This window comes from Chiloscyllium plagiosum, chromosome 1 (genome assembly GCF_004010195.1).
Source record: "Chiloscyllium plagiosum isolate BGI_BamShark_2017 chromosome 1, ASM401019v2, whole genome shotgun sequence".
Lineage (NCBI taxonomy): Eukaryota > Metazoa > Chordata > Chondrichthyes > Orectolobiformes > Hemiscylliidae > Chiloscyllium > Chiloscyllium plagiosum.
This window is the reverse complement of record NC_057710.1, coordinates 43,804,280-43,824,340: the sequence shown is the minus strand read 5'-3', so window position 1 is coordinate 43,824,340 and position 20,061 is coordinate 43,804,280. Positions and strand designations below refer to the sequence as shown.

The window sequence follows — 20,061 nt, the reverse complement described above, 5'->3', positions numbered from 1 at the left end:
GCAAACCAGGACAGGGCTTATACAGTTAATGCTAGGGCCCTGGAGAGTTTTGCTAATCAAAGAGACCAAGAGGTGCAGATGTATAGTTACTTGAATGTGGAGTCACAGGTAGACAGGTTGGTGATGATGACGCTTGCCTTCATTGGTCAGTGCATTATGTATGGTCATTCGAAGATCCTATTGCACCTGTACAGGACATTGGTGAGGCCACTTTTAGAGTACCACATCCAATTCTGGTCTCCCTGTCATAGGAAGGATATTGTTAAACTTGAAAGGGTTCATAAAAGCTTCACAAGAATGTTGCCAGGATTGGAGGGTTTGAGCCATAGGGAGAGGCTGAATAGGCTGGGGCTATTTTCCCTTAAGTATCAGCGGCTGAGCGTGACCTTTTCGAAGTTTATAAAATCATGGGGGCATGGATAGGTAAATAGCCAAGGCCTTTTCCCTGGATTGGGGAGTCCAAAACTAGAGGGCATTGGTTTAAGAATAGAGGGAAAAGATTTAAAAAGGACCTGAGGGGCAACCTTTTCATGCAGAGTGTGGTGTGTGTGAATGGAATAAGATGCGGTGGAAGCAAGCCTAATTAAAAACATTTAAAAGGCATCTGGATGAGTACATGAATAGGAAGTGTTGAGAGGGATGTGGGCTAAATGTTGGCAAATGGGATTAGATCAGTTTAGGATATCTTGTCAGTATGGAGGAGTTGGAATGAAGGCTCTGTTTCTGTGCTTTTAACTCTGTGACTCTATTCTAATCTCATTTTCCAGCATTTGGCCCAAGCGTTGTATGCCTTGGCTTTGCAAGTATACATTTAAATACTTTTTGAATAGTATGGGGGTTTCTGCCTCTACAACCCTTGTAGACAGGCAGGAAGCTGGAAGAACACAGTAAGCCAGGCTGCATCAGGAGGTGGGGAAGTCGATGTTTCGGGTGGAACCCTTCTTCAGGACGTCAGCCTGGTTTGCTGTGTTCTTCCAGCCTCCTGCCTGTCTACTTTGGATTCCAGCATCAGCAGTTTTTTTTATCTCTACAACCCGCGCAGGCAATGGAGTTTCAGATTCCCACCAGGATCGGGATAATTGTTTTTCTCATATCTCCTCTAAGCCTTCTGCCCCTTACATTAAATTGATGCCCTTGGCCATTCATTTCACCATCAGAAAGTAATTTTCTTCCTGTCTACCCCATCGATGCCTCTCATAATTTTATTGATCTCAATCTTGTCTTCTCTCAATCTTCTCTGTTCCAAGGAAAACCACCCCAGTCAATTCAGTCTCTCTTCATAACTGAAACTCTCCAGGTCAGGCAACATCCTGGTAAATCTCCTCTACACTGTCCTCAGTACAATCACATCCCTCTTATAATGTGGATTCAGGAACTGTGCACAATATTCTAGCTGTGGCGTAATCAACATTTTATACAGTTACAGCATATACTGCACTCTTAAACTTTATGCTTCAATTAATAAAGGCAAGATTAAGACATACCACCTTAACCACTTTATCGAGCTACCCTGATACCTTAAAGGACATACACGCACATGCCATGGACCTTCTGATCCTTGGTGTTCCCAGGATTTTACCGCTCATTGTGTATTCCCTTCCCTTAGGCAGAAGTGAGGACTGCAGATGCTGGAAACCAGAGTTTAGATTAGAGTGGTGCTGGAAAAGCACAGCAGGTCAGGCAGCATCCGAGGACCAGGAAAATCGATGTTTTGGGCAAAAGCCCTTCGCTTGTTTATCTTTCCCAAGTGCATCACCTCACACTTTTTCAGATTGAATTTGTTTGCCACTGGTCAATCCATCTGACCAGCTTGTCTGTATCCTTTTGTTGTCTAATACTATCCTCCTCACCACTTACCACCCATCAATTTTTGTAACATCTATGAATTTACTGATCAACCTCTTACATTTAAGTCTAAACCATTCATATAAACCACAAACAACATGGACAACTGACTCCTGTGGGACCTCACTGGGCAAAGACTTCTGGTCAGAAATATACCCCTCAACAATCACATTCTGCTTCCTGTCACTCAGCCTATTGTGGATCCAATTTGCTAAATTTCCTGGGATCCCATGGGCTCTTACCTTTGTTATCGCATTGGGGATATGCATTTGTTATGCATGAGGGACCTTATCAAAAGCTTTACTGAAATCCAAGTAGACTACATCAAAAGCATCGTCTCACCCAGACACCTGGTCTCCTCTTTGAAAAATTCGATCAAGTTTGTCAGACGTGATCTCCCCTTAACAAAACTATGCTGACTGTTCTTGATGAATCCCTGCTTCTTCAAATGCACATTAATTCTGTCCCTTTCAATAGTTTCCCCACCGTCGAGGTTAGACTGGCGAGCCCATAGTTTCCTGGTTCATCCCTTGCTCCCTTACTGAATAATGGTATCACATTGGCTGTTCTCCAGTTCCCCAGCATCTATCCTGTGCCAGAACATAATCAAAAATTTTAGCAAGCATCCCTGCTATTTCCTCCTTGCCTGGGATACATTTCATCCCAAGCCTTGGAGATTATGTACTTGCAAGCTTGTCAAACCATTCAGAACCTTCGCCCTGTCTATAATAATTTCCCAAATTGTATCACTGACTATCTGTCTGATTTCATACCCACTTGTGAACACTGACCCAAAGTTTCCATTTGGAATCCTACCTATATCCTCTGGCTGAATATACACATTACCACTGTATTCCTTAATGGGCCCCTAGTCCTTCCTGATAATGCATGTGTAAAACAATTTAGGATTATCAAATTGTTTCCTTTTATATCCCCTTTTAGCTCTCCTAATCTCCCTTTTAAGTTCTCTCATGCACATTTTACATTCCTCTGTGACTCCTGCTGTTTTGAGCCCTTGGTACTTGCTGTGAGCTTTCCTTTCTCTCTTCGTCCAATGCTGTACTTGATATTCAGGGTTCAAAGGATTCACTCAGGAAAACTGAAGTTTCTAAGATTTTCCACATAGCACAAGAGGACACATCACGGTTGTGAGCTCTGCGGCCATGATTTTTTCGAAGTCCCTTAGTAACTTGCTTTTCTGAAAAAAATATAATTACAAGTGCTGTCAAATGGGACTAGGATATCTAGTCGGTGTGGACGAGTTGAACTGAAGGATCTGTTTCCACGCTGTACATCTCGATGACTCTATGACTTAAGTAAAAATATTGTCAGTGTTTAGATCAGAGTGGTGCTGGAAAAGCACAGCAGGTCAGGCAGCATCCGAGGAGCAGGAAAATCGATGTTTCGTGCTCCATTCCTGATGAAGAGCCTTTGCCCGAAATGTCGATTTTCCTGCTCCTCGGATGCTGTCTGACCTGCTGTGCCTTTTCCAGCACCACACTGATCTAAACTTTGGTTTCCAGCATCTGCAGTCCCCATTTTTGCCTTAAAAGATTGTCATCTTACTTGCCTTATGCTAACTGTACTTTCCTTATCCTATTTTTCTTACTTATATTCTTTTAATATATAGGCTCTGATTTTCACTTGTTTCTCAATTATTTTTCAATTAATCTCTTCTTTCAAATGAAATTTTTAAAAATAAAGCATAAGCCAATCAATACACAACTTTCCCGTGACATTAAAAGACCTTCTTAATTTTATGAACCAAAAAAAAGCAAAAAGTACCTCTTCCCCTCAGCACTGAATTCCCACACTGCTCCAAAATCCCAGGAATACATAATCACTTGGGCTGTGCATCACTCCAGATGGGATCTCTCCTTGCATTTTCAAAAAATCAGTGAGATCATAGTTGATCCATCACTAATCTGCATCTTTGTTCTTTAACCTTTAATATCTCTGGTCAACAACAGCATCACATTCTGTTAATATGGCATCTTTAATGGAATGAAACACCCAAGTCACTTTACAGGAGCATAGCTGAGCAGGCTTTGACACTGAGTACATAAATGATATTAAAGCAGAGGCATTAAACCTTGGTATGTGAGGTAAATTTTAAGGTGTATCATAAAGTACGATGGAGAGATGGAGAGGAGCATGGAGACCATTGCAGATTTAGGAGTTGAAAGCACAACAACAAGTGGTAGTACAATTAAAATCAGGAACTCGTAAGAAAACTTGAGTTAGAAAAGCACAGGTATCTTAGACTTTGTGGCTTGAAAATGTTATCGAAGATAGGGGAGGGCAAAGCCATTGAGGGATTGTGAGAGGTTTGAAGTAAAGTAGAGGTCAATGTAGGTAAGTGAGTAAAGGATTGAAAAGTTAACAGGATTATATGTGAGTGAGGACGTGAGCAGCAGAGTTTTGAATGGCCTCCGTTTTATGGAGTGTAGAAGATGGTACAATAGCCAGCCATTAGAACAGTGTAATTTAGAGACAATCAACAAGCATCGACAAGAATTTCAACAACAGGTGAGCCGAGACAGGCACACAGATGGAGAATGAAATAGGCAATTTGTGATAGTGCAGATATGTGGCTGGAAACTGTTCTCCTGGTCAAATAAAAATTAAGATTATAGATGTTCTGGTTCAGACTCATTTTCCAGATGAGGGATGGAGCCAGCCAACAATGTTTGCAGTGAGGGCTAAAGATAATGGTTGTAGTTGTCAATAATGGACAACGGAGGCCACAATGTACATGAGGCTGAAGTTGGAGAACCGCAAAGATCTTGGAGGATTGAAGAACTCGGAGAAGTAGGTTGGGAGGTGACAAATATTTTGAATTTACTTAACTTTAGAAAAAGAACTATTATTAGTCAAAACCAAGAGGATTGCAGATGTTGGTAGTCACAAATAAAAACAGAAATCACTGTAAAAACTCAGCAAGTCTGGCAGCATCCATGGAGAGAAATCAGAGTTAATGTTTCAAGTCCAGTGACCCTTCTTCAGAATTGATGGTAGCTAGGAAAAAGTTATTTTTATGTAGAAGATGGGATGGAGGGAGGGGATAAGGAGTAAATGATAGGTGGAGAGAGAGAGCAGAAATAGAGAGAAGAACAGTTGGATAGACAAAGGAGTGGGTAATGGTCAGCCTAGGAAAATGATTAGCTGCTAATGAGGACTATTAGTGGCTGACAGTGGGTTGTGTGATAGACCTTGTGATAGCAAGACCTGGTGTGTGGGGGTTGGGTAAGGACATTGGAGAAAGTGCCTCAGGCCCTAAAATTGTTAAACTCTCTCCCTCATAGCCCTACACATGGAGGAAAAAAAACCACCATTTCGACTGGGACAATGCATCTATCCTGGGACAGGCTAAGCAAAGACATGCCAGAGAATTCCTAGAGGCCTGGCTCTCCAACCACAATGCCATAAACAAACACGTAGATCTTGATACCATCTATCAACCCCTCAGAAAATGAACAGGAAATGACATCACCACAAACCCCAGGAACCCCATCCAGGACAAACATATAAATAGAAAGCAGGAGACAACAGCTTCGCTTCACTTGGAGGTCGCCACTGATGATGTTACCTTGCCAGGTAATGAAACGTCTGGATATCAAACCTACAGCTCAACGAGAAAACCTACACCCTAAAATTGTTAAACCCAATATTGAGTCCAGAAGGTTGTAGAGTGCCCAAGCAGAAGATGAGTTGCTGTTCTTCCAGCTTGAGCTTGGCTTTGCTGGAACACTGCAGCCATCCTGAGACAGAGATGTTGGCCAGGGTGCAAGATGGTGTGTTAAAGTGGCAGGTAACTGAAAGCTCAGAGTCTTTTTTGCTGACAGAATGCATGTGTTCTGCAAAGTGATCACCCAGCCTAGACTTTGCTGCTCCCAATGTAGAGGAGATCACATTGCGTACAGCAAATACTGTAGAAGAGATTTAGTGAAGTGCAGGTAAAGTACTGCTTCATCTGGAAAGTGTGTTTGCGGCCTCGGGTACTGAGGAGGGAGGAAGTAAATGGGGAGGAGTTACACTTTCTGCAGTTGCAGGGGAAGGTGCATATTTATTGCTACTGTTAGTTTTCTAGGTTCAATGAATTAAGAGGAATTGGGATCTAGGCAGCAAAGTCGAGTGTGTTTTCCTGGAAAAGCACAGCAGGTCAGGTAGCATCCGAGGAGCAGGAAAATCGACATTTCGGGCAAAAGCCCTTCATCAGGAATGAGGCTGGGAGCCACGGGGGTGGAGAGATCACTTTGCATGAACTGAATTTTATGAGGTCTTAACCAAGACAGCATTAGAAAGGTCAAATTTGGTGTGAACAAAAACATGGATGAGTACTGAGAGGTAGATAGATCGCGATTGAGGAAGAAACAGATGAGACTACAGAGATAAAGTGAAGCAATTTTGGTGATAAAGGAGGAGTATAGGGTCTGATGTTCTGTTTATATTCATCAGGCTGCTGATAATGCATATAATCTGTCTTCGCCTCAGGTATGGGCTTTGCCTTAAAGAAGAGTTAAACAGTAACTCGCTTTTGTTGCAACCTGTGAGGTTAGGATATAAATTGGATACTTCAAACTCTTAAGCTCCCACTTCAGAAGGGATGAACTGGTCTCCACTCCTTATTCATCCACCCTCTTCAGTTGTCTGTAACAAGGTTAATTTCAAAGGGATCCTTGTGTAAAGCTTTCTCCCAGAACCAAATATTTTAAAGCAGCCAATTTAACCAGGCATTCATGAATTAACAAAAAGAGTGAGTTTTTGTTTAATTCATTCACAGAATGAAGGCATTCAATGATGATCCCGAATTGTCCAGAGGACAATTAAGAATCAACCACATTGCTTTGGGTCTGGAGTCACAAGTAGGCCAGACTAGGTAAGGATGGCAGTTTCCTTCCCGAAAGGAGTGAACCACATGGGCTTTTCTGACAATTGACAATAATTTCATTAAACTTTATTATAGATTCTTTTTAAACTGAATTTAAATTCCCCCATTTGCCATGGTGTGATTCAAACTCAGGTCCCCAGGATAGTCCAGCAGTAATACCGCTAGGCCATTCCCTCCCCATTCATTACTAACTTAGTTAATCATTAACTCGTAAAGACATATACACATATACAAAGATTAGAAAGAAGAAGTGAGTCCAAAAAGATAATTTAAATAAAATCATAGAGATCAGTTTTTGAATTGAATTGAATTGAATGGAATGTCACGTGTAACGATTAACAGTGAAAAGCTCTGTCTTGTGAGCAATACAGGCAGATCACAGAGTTAAGTCGCATAGATAAGTAAATAATAGGTAAACAGAGGCAAAAACAAAAACACAGGTACAGGCAAATGTTAAGAGTTTGTGAGTCCATTCAGTATTCTAACAACAGTAGGGTAGAAACTGTTATGAAACCGGTGCGTGTGTTCAGGCTTCTGTACCTTTTTGAAGAGCAAAGAGGATATTGCTGTTGTTATTGGGTGGTACCAGTATTGTTGATCTTCGCAGTTAAACAGATGAACTTTGAGATCCTTCAATTTGTAGACTGACTGAAGTTCCTTTATCCTGATTTCTTTTTAAACTATTGTGCAGCACCTGAAATGGGAGAGGATCTTTATTTGCAACATAGGATAACTAGGAGATTAAATTAGATTAGATGATTTACAGTGTGGAAACAGGCCCTTCGCCCCAACAAGTCCACACCGACCTGCCGAAGCGTAACCCACCCAGACCCATTCCCCTATATTTACCCCTTCATCTAACACTACGGGCAATTTAGCATGGCCAATTTACCTAACCTGCACATTTGTTTTTGGATTGTGGGAGAAAACCCACGCAGACACGGGGAGAATGCGCAAACTCCACACAGTCTGAGGCAGGAAATGAACCCAGGTCTCTGGCACTGTGAGGCAGCAGTGCTAACCACTGTGCCACCGTGCTGCCCATAGTTCTTTGACTGTGATCTTCAAGGTATGCAAGCATTCAAACCCAGAATGGAACATACAAGAGAATTCCCTCCCAACTAATTGCCTCCAGTAGAACTGAAACTGACTTTTTAACACATCTTTCTGCAGTCCTGAGGGTAAATCAGACCTTTTTGCAAGAGGTGACTTCCTGCTGAGAGGGGAGAGATAGTTATCATCCTCATCTCGTCATGTTAAGCCCCTCCTTGTCTGACGTTTCTTTGTAATTTATGTATGTGACATTCTACAGGCTTTACACAGGACATGGCTAAACAATCACTAAATTTAAACTGCAGGCCTTCCACAGCCATTTTAAAACAAATCATTCTTAAATCAAAAGTAAAGAATCTCTGTAAATACTTTGGGGTACTGATCCATCATCCCAACAAATTTTAAGCAAAAAAAAGGGAACAGTCAATTTTATTTTGTGTGTGTTCCAGAACGTTGCATGTGCAATGTTGTTACTGAGCTGATTAATTAGCGTTATGTCCAATATAAATAGAACAATGTGGGGCAACCTCCTGTGTTTCAACGCCTGGACCTGGCCAGGCATCAGCCCATAGAGGGTGTCATGGCACCCTGACTCCCTACTTGTCTTCTGTGGTTATGTCTAACAGTTTTTGTAAAGGGAAGCCAATAGGATACATCATTACCTCACAGGCTGTCATTTTAATTTAAGTTTGATGGGATGCCTTTCAAATTTTGATCTTCTTTAAGGGCTGTCAATTGTGATTCATTTTAATTTGGTTAATTGGTTGATTATGAAGGAGCAGAACAGTGTGAATCTTTACAGCTGTGGAATGCTGATATCCATGTGAACTGAAGTGTGAGCATGGTAAGTACACTGCTCATGATACACAGATGTGGCAATATATTCTTCTGAAATCACAGAGTGCCAGTTTGTTGGCAACTATTACAAATTGATGGGTTGCTTTGGTCAAAGACAAGCAAGTTAAAAAAAGAAATAAAAACAGAAATTGCTGGAAAATGTCAGACCTGTTCTGGAACCGAAACATTAACACTGATTCCTCTCCAAAGATGCTGCCAGATCTGCTGAGATTTCCAGAGATCTGGATTTCAGATTTCCAGCACCTGGAGTTCTTTTGTTTTTCTTAATAAAAAAGAATCCTGAAGTAAATTGGGATGCCATTAAGGACCAAGATGAGGAGAAATATTGTTACTCAAAGGGTTGTGAATCTTTGAATTCTCTACCCAAGGTCTATGGAAGCTTAGATCATGAATATATTTAAAGTATTGGAGTATTGTAATCTGTTTTGGTCACCTTGCTATAAGAAGCATGTTATTAAACTGGAAAGAGTACAGAACAAAATTAAATTTTGCCAGGACTCAATGGTCTGAGTTATAGGGAAAGGTTGGACAAGCTGGGACATTTTTGTTTACAGCGTAGGAGATTGGAGAAGTGTATAAAATCAGGAGAGGCGTAGGTAGGGTGAATGCACTCAGTCTTTTTCCCAGGGTTGGGGAATCAAGGACTAGAGGACATCAGTTTAAGGTTAGAGGGGAAAGAATAAAAGGGAACCCGAAGGGTAACTTTTTCACAGAGTGTGGTGCGCATATGGAATGAGCTGCCAGTGGAAGTGGTTGAGGTGGGTAAATTAACAACATTTAAAAATCATTTGAACAAATACGTAAATTGGAAAGGTTCAGAAGGATATGTGCCAAGTGCAGTAAAATGGGGTTAGCATGCGTGGAGATTTTGGTCGGCATGGACCATTTGGGCCAAACAGTCTGTCTCCATGTTGTAGGACTCAATGACTCTATGACTAGAGGTTGATAGATTTTTGAAACCAATGGCATAAAGTGCCGTGGGAATGGTGATGGTAAACGACATAGAAATTTTTGATAAGCCATGTCATAATAAATCATAGTGCAAGCTGTTCTTTGTTCCTATGCAAAGCAAAACAGCAAGGTATGCTGTCAGTGTCGCATTGAGTGAATAAAAAGACCAAGTAAGTTGCCCTGAGTTGCAGTCTGGTGCAATCCATGAGATGGGTGTCCATTCCTGTGAGAAAAGGGTCCTGGCTGCAGCATTACATTGAGAGATGCTGATGTACTCTGAAGTGTGAAGGGCAGAACCATACCACAAATATATCAGTGATGAGCCATGATAATGCAGTGAGGGTGGTATCTGTCAGATGGACCAGGTACGTGGGGTGTGAGTGGTTGCTGCTAAGCAGTACGCCTGGGATTTTGATACTAGCTGTTGAAGACAGACATCCAGAGGAGCAAATGATGACCTGGCATCGCCCAGTAACTAATCTGACTTTCATATCAGGAATTCTCAATGTGTAGTTTCTAACCTGCAGGTAGCGAAATGGGAAAGTGCGTGTTAATGGGGTGAATTTATGTTATAATGAGATGTTAATACATGTGCATCGGCCTCGCATGAACAAGGATCTCATTTCACCATTCAACACGTGGAAATCTTACTTGACTTCCCAACTTTCTCACCATGACCAATGTCATTCAGAGAGTGGGATAGTTCTGCATTATATATTATATAAAAGACCACCTCTTATTCTTCTGCGCTCCAATGGATATAAACCCAAACTGCTCAATGATTCTTTATAAAATAAGCCCTTCATCCTAAGAATAATTGTGTGAACCTTCAGTGAACTGCTGCTAATGCAATCATAATCTTTTAGAAGTTAAAAGGCTAAAATCAGCACAATACTTCAGATGTGCTCTCAAAAAGCAATGAAACTTCCTTATTGTCACATTCCATTCCCCTTACATTAAATGCCAAATCTATCACAATTCTTCCCTACCCCTACAGTCTCACAACTCCCCCCCACTCTCATGTGACCCCCTCATAAATTTTCAATATCAGAATTGCCCTCACATTTTTAGCAAATCCTACTGTGAAGTGCCAAGGAAACTGTGTTCTCACCAAACAGTGATGGCAATGTGTCTAGCTGCTCTCAGCTGTTGTGCTATCTGATACATCAAAAGATGGGGAACAAAGTTTGCATTTTTGCAACGGAAATCCAGTCTTACTCCCAGAGTGTTGTATTCCATATTTCTGCAATCTGCCTGATTACATCATGGAATGTTGTTGGATGAGGTTTGAAGCCCAGCACATGGATAAAGTTAATAAACATCTGTTTTATATTCCACTTACAAATTTTATTTGATATATTGCACTTTCCTTTAGAATCTGAAAGGAAGCAGTGACTTTCGTGTCACTATCGTATATGTTAGGTTAATCAATTCATTGTTTGTGACTGAACTCTCTTTTTAGCTTGAAGAGGCAAACAATGAACCTTTTATTTAATGTCTGTAATTTTCCTGTTGTTGAGTGTCTGGTAAATAATGCAAGTCAGCACTGAATCTTGATGGAGCAATATTACATTTCAAAACACATACGATTTAACAGAGGAGCATCAGTTGCCTGTCTATAGAAGTTCCAACACCACCCTACCCTTACCCTTTCCATCATGGATTGGAACCAACCCTCTCTTAATACAATCAAGAGGTCAGATTGGCAATCCAAGATCAGGAACTCCATTTATGGAATATATTTGGATATGACCCAAGTTGCATAATTGATTGTTCTGGGATGGGCTTGGTGGCCAATCTGCAATGCTGGGAGCAGCTTGGAATCTGGACCCAGTACCTGGAAGCACATTGGAAAGACAATGGATTGGGTTCATTGTTCATTGAGGAGATGGCACAGGATGGTTAACAGATGGTCAACATTGACATGGGCAGATGTCCATGGGTGACTCAATGTACTCTGATGCCTTTCTTGAGGCAGCAACTGAAGCAGTGACTGAGACAACAGGAAATAAGGTGGTAAATAAAAAGGAAACCAGCAGGTTAACATGTGTGCAGCAGGGTTTAACTACATGGCAGACTATGAAAGAAGTAGAAAGGAAGGATAACTGGGAAATATTATTATTGGAGATGTTGGAAGTCACAAAGAGGGTACAAAGCTAGCATAAGGGCACTTTACCTGAATGCTTGTACCATTCATAACAAGGTAGATAAGTTAACGACACAAATCATCGCAAATGATTATGATTTAGTAGCCATTGTGGAGACTTGGTTGCAGGTCGGTTGACCTGGTTCAACTAGTCAAAATGTAGATTAAATATTCAGGGGTATCAGACTATTCGGAAGGACAGATAGAGAGGTAAGGGAGATTATGTAGCTCTGATATTTAAGGACAACATCAGGACAGTGCTGAGAAATGATTTTGGTTCTATGGAGAATAAGGTTGAATCCATTTTAGTGGAAATTAGAAATTCCAGGTGTAGTCTATAGACCACCAAGTAATATCACATTGGGGTGGGCAATAAACAAATAAATTCCTAATGTCTGTAAAAATTGTATGGCAATTATCATGGGGGATTTTAATCTACACGTCGATTGATCGAACTAGCTCGGTCAGGGTAGCCTTGAGGAGGGGTTCATTGAATGTATCCATGATAGTTTTCTTGAACAGTATGTAATGGAAATGACAAGGGAGCAAGCTATCCTAGATCTGGTCCTGTGTAATGAGACAGGAATAATTAATGCTGTCATAATTGGGGTTCCTCTTGGAAAGAACGAACACAGTATGGTTAAATTTAGAATAGGAAACAGTGAGGATAAAATCCAACACCAGAGACAGAGTCATAGAGTCATAGAGATGTACAGCATGGAAACAGACCCTTCAGTCCAACACATCCATGCCAACCCAATCTAGTCCCACCTGCCAGCACCTAGCCCATATCCCTCCAAATCCTTCCTATTCATATAGCCATCCAAGTGTCTTTTAAAGTTGCAATTGTACCAGCCTCCACCACTTCCTCTGGCAGCTCATTCCTGTGCTTAAACAAAGGAAACTACAATAGGATGAGGGAAGGGTTGGCTAAAGTAGACTAGAAGCATAGACTTTATGCTGGGACAGTCAATGAACAGTGGAAGACGGGCAAAGCAATTTTTCAAAGTGATCAGCCAAAGCATATACCAATGAAAAGGAAGGACTGTAAGAAAAGGTGTAATCTGCCATGGGCATGTAAGGAAATAAGGGAGGCTATCAAATCAAAAAAGAAAGTTTAGAAAGTGGCCAAGATTACTGGGAAACGAGAGAAATGGGAAAACTTTAAAGTCAACAGAAAGCCAGAAAAAGAGCTATGAAGAAAAGTAAGATAGATTATGAGAGAGAAAAAAAGTAGCTCAGAATATAAAGGCAGAAAGCAAAGGTTTCTATAAATATATAAAACAAAAAAAGTGACTAAAGTAAACATTGGTCCTTTAGAGGATGAGAAAGGGGATTTAGTAATGGGATATGAAGAAATACCTGAGGCATTGAATAGGTATTTTGTGCAGGTCTTCACTGTGGAGGATACAAGTAACATGCCAGTAATTATGTGAAGGTGTTGGACTGTGGTGAGCAAAGTTAAAAATCACACAACATCAGGTTATAGTCCAGCAGGTTTAATTGGAAGTACAAGCTTTTGGAACGCTGCTCCTTTATCAGGTAGCTACTGGGGCAGGATAATATGACATAGAATTTATAGCAAAAATCAAAGTGTCATATAACTGATGCAATGTATTGAACAAACATGCCTTTCTGTTAAGTCTTTAATCAGTTAGAATGTGTTACAGGTTTTGATTCATTAACATGTAAATCCCAGAACATCTTTCAAGTCTCATTCCTGAAATGACCTAAGGTTTTATAAAAAAAGTGACATCTCAGCTCAGACTATGCATCAAAGATGTGTGGTTAGTGTCTGTCTGTATTCCAACCTTGAGTCAGACTGGTTCTATTTTCAAAGTAAGAATTTATAAAATGTCACATGAATTGACTGCCTACAGATTATGTGCCATTTGTGTCACCTATTACTATAAATTCTGTGTTCTATGATCCTCCCCACTACCTATCTGATAGTATGTTTCAAGGATTTATGTTGGAACTGCAATTATTCACAATTTACATAGACGATTTCGAGTGGGGATCATGTGTAGTGTGTCAAAGTTTGCAGATGACACTTAGAATAGTGGTAGAGCAAAGTGTTCAGAAAACTGTGAAACTTTGCAAAGGGACATAGATAGTTTAAGTGAGTTGGCAAAGCTCTGGCAAATGGAGTATAATGTTAATAAATGTGAAATCATCCATTTCAGTAGGAATAACAGTAAAAAGAACGATCACTTGACAGGTAAGAAATTGCCTGCTGCTGTGCAGAGGGACTTGGGTGTCCTTGTGGATGAATCCCAGAAATTGGTCTGCGGGTGCAACAGGTAATTAGGAAGGCAAATGGAATCTTGTCCTTCATTACTAAAGGGATTGAGTTTAAAAGCAGGGAGGTTATGTTGCAGACGTACAGGGTCCTGGTGAGGCCACACCTGGAGTACTGCATGCAGTTTTGGTCTCTTTACCTGAGAAAGGATGTACTGACACTGGGTGCACAGGAGGTTCCGGAGTTAAGGGGGGTTGGCTTATGAGGAGAGACTGAGTAGACTGGGATTATATTCATTGGAATTTAGAAGAATGAGGGGGATTTTATAGAAACATATAAAATTATGAAGGGAATAAATAGGATAGAAATAGAGAGGATGTTTCCACTGGCAGGTGAAACGAGAACAAGAGGGCAGAGCCTCAAAATTAGGGGAAGCAGATTTAGGAGTGAATTGAGAAAGAATTTCTTCACCAGAGGATTGTGAATATATGGAATTCCCTGCCCAGTGAAGTGGTTGAGGCTTCCTCAATAAATGTTTTAAAGCTAAGATAGATTTTTTTTTGAACAATAAAGGAATAAAAGGTTATGGTGAGAGGGTGGGTAAGTGGAGCTGAGGCCACAAAAATATCAGCCATTATCTTATTGAATGGTGGAGCAGCTCGAATGGCTAGATGGCCTACTCCTGCTCTGAGTTCTTATGTTCTTATGACAGAGATATTGTTCCCTGCACCCAGCAGAGGAAATCCATCCAAAGATATCACAAGGGGCTAGATGGAGGTCAATAGTAATACAGTAATCAGTATTGTAAATGATTCATTCACTTAATGAGATTTAGAAAGGTGAGTGGCATGCGACATGTAGGTGATAGGACTCTACTTTTACAGACAGGATATTGATATATACTGATAGGCTTGAGGCCGCATAGTTCCACTAAACATTGTTAGAGCAATCACTAAGAAGTCAGCCATCTTCAGATATGGGGAGCAGATGAGCAAAGTGCATCACTGAGGATTGGAATAGTTCATGTGAATAGATGTCATCCATGTAAAGACACCCTTGAATGGCAGGTAAGCAATTTTTTTTTAATGTGCCAGGATCAGGGACCAATCCCTGAAATTGGAGGGGTGGATGCTCAAGCGGTCATGTTAGAGCCAATGGGGTGGGCCAATGAGGCCAAGTGGGGGTCCTTGATGGGCCATTGAGTCATCTAGAAAGGTAAATACCAGGAGGCCACTGTGTTAGAAACATAGAGAATAGGACAGGAGTTCAGTCCTTTGAATCTGCTCTGCCATACCATATGATTATAGCTGACCATCCAACTCAGCATCCTGTTCCTGCTTTTACCCCATTCTCTTTGATCTATCTGGCTCTAAAGATTACATCCAGCTCCTTCTTGAAAACATTCAATGTTTTCACCTCGATCGCTTTCTGTAGCAGAGAGTTACACAGGTTCACCAGTCTCTGGATAAAGAAATTTCTCCTCATCGGAGTCCGAAATGGCCTACCCTTTATCCTTAGACTGTGGCTCCTAGTTTTGCACTAGCTGGCCATTGGGAACATCCTTCCTGCATTTACCCTGCTAGCCCTGTTAAAATTTTATAGAGATCTCCCCTCATTGTTCTGAACGCTAGTGAATAAAGTCCTGATTGATCCAACCGCTCTTCATATGATAGTCCTGCTATCCCAGGAACCAGTCTGGTGAAGATTTTTTGTACTCCCTCTATATCCTGAACATCCTTCCTCAGACAAAGAGAGCAAAACTGCACACAATGCTTCAGGTGTTGTCACACCACAGCTCTGAACCTGGTGGACTTCTCCAGCAGTGGAGGCCATTCCAACATTGGTAAATTGTCATTTGTATGTCAAATGTCAAATGTGATATGATTATCAAGACAGTCGTAGAGTCCCACAGCACGGAGACAGGCCTTTCGGCTCAAACTGGTCCATGCTGACCAAAATGTCCAACCACGCTAACACCCTTTCCCTGCACTTGGCACATATCCTTTTAATCCTTTCCTATCCATGAAATGTCAAAATGCCTTTTAAATGTTGTTAATGTACCTGCCTCAACCACTTCCTTCTGGCAGTGCATTCCATACGAGTACCACCCTCTGTGTAAAACAGTTGCTCCTCAAGTTCACTTTTATTCTTTCCCCTCTAATCTTAAACTGATGCTTTCAATTCCCCAACCCTGGGAAAAAGACTGAGTGTATTCACCGTATCCATGCCTCTCATGATCTTGATTCAGAGATGCCGGTGTTGGACTGGGGTGTACAAAGTTAAAAATCACACAACACCAGGTTATAGTCCAACAGGTTTAATTGGAAGCACACGAGCTTTTGGAGCGACACAATCACCTGATGAAGGAGCTTCCAATTAAACCTGTTGGACTATAACCTGGTGTTGTGTGATTTTTAATCTCATGATCTTGTACACTTCTATAAGCCGCCCCGCACCCCCACCCCCTACCCCCGCCTCAGTCTCCTATACTCTCAAGGAAAAAATTCCTAGCTTGGCCAATCTCTCCCTATAGCTCAGACTGTTGAGTTCAGGCAACATTCTTGTAAATTTCTTCTGCATTCCTTCCAGTTTAATAACATCATTCCTGGAGCAAGGTGACTAAAACTGAACACAATACTCCAAGTGAGATCTCACCAATGTCCTGTCTAAGTGCAACATACCGTCCCAATTTCTAAACTCAGTGCCCTGACTGATAAAGGCCAGTATGTCAAAAGTCTTCTTGACTGCCCTGTTTACCTTCTGACTCCACTTTCAGAGAACCATGCACCTGAACTCCAACGTCCCTCTGCTCCACTATACTCCTTAAGGCCCTACCATTCACCATGAAGCTCCTACTTTGATTTGACTTTCCAAAATGTAAGACCTCACACTTATCTATATGAAACTCCATTTGCCATTTTTTGGCTCTCTACCCCAGCCTATTCAGGTACTGCTGATATTTCTGATAACCTTCCTTACTGCCAACGATACCGCCTATTTCAGTGTCATCTGCAAACTTTCTAATCATGCCTTGTACATTCTCATCCAAATCATTGATATAGAAACACTAATGGGCACGGCATCAACCTCTGAGGCACTCGACTAGTCACAGGCCTCCAGTCTGACAGGCACTATCGACTATTTGTTTAGATTAGAGTAGATTCCCTACAGTGTAGGAACAGGCCTTTCGGCCCAACAAGTCCACACCGACCCTCCGAAGAGTAACCCACCCAGACCCATTTCCCTCTGACGAATGCACTGAACACTATGGGCAACTTGGCATGGCCAATTCACCTGATCTGCACATCTTTGGACTGTGGGAGGAAACTGGAGCACCCAGAGGAAACCCATGCAGACACGAGGAGAATGTGGAAACTCCACACAGACAGTCACCCAAGACTGGAATCGAACCGAGGAACCTGGTGCTGTGAGGCCGCAGTACTAACCACTGAGCCGCCATGCCGCCTATTACCCTCTGCCTCCTACCATCAAGCTAATTTTGTACTCAATTTGTCAGCGCGTCCTGGATTCTATGTGATATAGCCTTCCAGAGCAGCCTACCATGTGGAACCTTATCAAAGGCTTTACTGAAATCCATATAGACCACATTTACTCCCTTGCCCTTGTCAACCATGGTTAACATGATTAATCAACTACCCAGCTCCATTCAGGGGTGGATGAATTCCAGTCATAGAGTCATAGAGATGTACAGCGCAGAAACAAACCCTTCGATCCAACCCGTCTATGCCGACCCAATCCCAACCCAATCTAGTCCTATCACTCCCATCTCTTGAAACATCTTCTCCCTTGACCCCTCTGCCAACATTTAATCATCTATCTGACCTCCCGGAGCATCTTCAGAGGGTGAGTAAAATCCCAACAAGTGTTTTGGGTCTTTCATCAAGGGGAATCAGGACCCAACAAAATCCCGGCTTCCCCTTTCACTGCTTTTCTTGTTCTGGCATTGTCATTCCTCCTCTCCCAAGTGTGTAAAGAAAATAGGCAAAAGCAAGATGAGCATATGATGAAATGGGCATCAATAATGATGGGCCTGCTCATGTCACATCAGCTGTGGCTCAGTTGGGAGCACTCTCACCTCTAGATCGTAGAGTGATAGAATTATACATCATAGAAAACATGCCCTTCGGCCCACCATGTCAATGATGACCAACAAACACCAAGTCATTCTAATCCCATTTACTGCATTTGATCCATAGCCTGCTATGCCTTTGCATTTTAAGTGCTTATTCAGATGCATCTTAAGTATTGTGAGAGTACCTGCTTCCATCATCCTCTCAGTCTGCACATTACCGGGTGAAAAAAAATTCTCAGATCTTCTCTAAAGCATGTACCCCTTACCTTAAACTAAGGAATGGCATGGTGGCTCAGTGATCAGCACTGCTGCCTTACATTGTTGAGGACTGGATTTGATTCCACCCTTGGATAACTGTCTGTGTGGAGTTTGCATGTGCTCCCTGTGTCTGCATGGGTTTCCTGCAGCTGCTATGGTTTCCTCCCACAGTCCAAACATGTGTAGGTTAGGTAGATTAGCCAGGCTAAATTGCCCTGTAGTGTACAGGGATGTGCAAACTAGGTGGATTAGCCATGGTAAATGCAGTATTATTAGGGTAGGGGTGTGTGTCTGGGTGGGATGCTCTTCCGAGAGTCAGCGTGGACTTGATTAGCCAAATGGCCTGCTACCACACTGTCGGGATTCTATAATTATGCTTTCTGGTCTTAGACATATCTGTCATGGGGAAGAGATTCTCACAATCTACTTTGTTTATGCCTCTGATAATTTTGTACACTTCATTCAATCCCTCCTCAGCCTCCTTTGCTCCAGGGAAAACAAACCCAGCCTATCCAATTTTTCCTCATAACTGAAGCACTCATCTCAGCAACATTCTTGTGTATCTCCTCTGCATCCTCTCCAGTGCAATTGCATCCTTTCAATAGTGTGGTGACCAAGACCACAATGCTTTATAAAATTATAACAAGAGTTCCTTGTTCCTATATTCCATGCCTCAGCTAATGAAGGCAAGCATCCCTTTTATCTTCTTCACCGTCCTGTGTACCGACTGAATCCCTCAGCCAACTTCAGTAATTTATTTATTTGGTTTTATGTTTGTCATATTAATTATTGATAATGCTGTTTATTGGAGTTTATGCTGCTTATACTAAGCACATGCAGGTTATTGTGGTTCCTGTATTAAAAGTACATGTTTTGATGCAATACGGTTATGAAACATGCTGTATTAATGTGTGGGGTTTATTTGAGTGAGCAAAAATAAGTGATGATTTTGAACAGTGGTTTTCAGCCTCTGTCTGCGCTAACACTTATGAACATTCTAATGGTTCTAAAGGCAAGGACATATTAAGAGAAAAGATAGCAAAGTTTATGTTAGAGTGGTGAAATCAACCTCAACGTTTTAATTTTTATTGTGTTAATGTGGCATTTGTAGCACAATAACAATGGTAACACCTGCTTATAGGCCACCAGAGCAAAACATAATCCTGATCTATAAGACCGAGATGTTCCCTCTTTTACCTTCCTTTAACATAATCACTGTGTACTGTTTTAGAAGCTTCTCCTTGCTGAAATTAATTACCCACTGACAAGTGGACAGAATGTATTGATTCCATAGCATCATTAAAGAACTGGGAAGTTATCACACATTAAAATAATGGTAACACTAAATTACTCAAAGGAGAATATAAAATCTGAGTGTAAAGCCCCAGTCTCATTTACTGATAAGAAATTAATGTCGCATTGATTTCAGTTGAAATGTTTTACTGTTGTTTTACGAGCTCCCTGCTAGCAAACTCACTCTTGGGGAAGAGTTGGATTTCTCACTTCTATCATGCCCTGTCCCAAATCTGTTTGAAATTTTACAGCTATTGGGGGTGGGGGTGGGGTGGTGGAAGAGTAGTAGAGGTGCCCAATGGCATTACAGGCTTTAAGGCTGAAGTATTTGCATCCATCTTCAGCCAGAAGTGCTAAGTGAGTGATACATCTCACCCTCCTCCCAAGGTCTCTAAGTCACAGATGCCAGGATTCAGCCAAATCCATTCACT

At 41.5% G+C, this 20,061-nt stretch overlaps 1 long non-coding RNA gene across 1 annotated transcript in view; it reads right to left on the bottom strand.

Moving 5' to 3' along the window:
• Positions 1 to 20,061, bottom strand: part of LOC122555376 — a 49,382-nt gene that overhangs the window by 20,658 nt on the left and 8,663 nt on the right. The window contains exon 2 of the long non-coding RNA XR_006313253.1: positions 7,277 to 7,430. This is a non-coding gene — a long non-coding RNA (uncharacterized LOC122555376). The remainder of the gene's footprint in view (positions 1 to 7,276; positions 7,431 to 20,061) is intronic.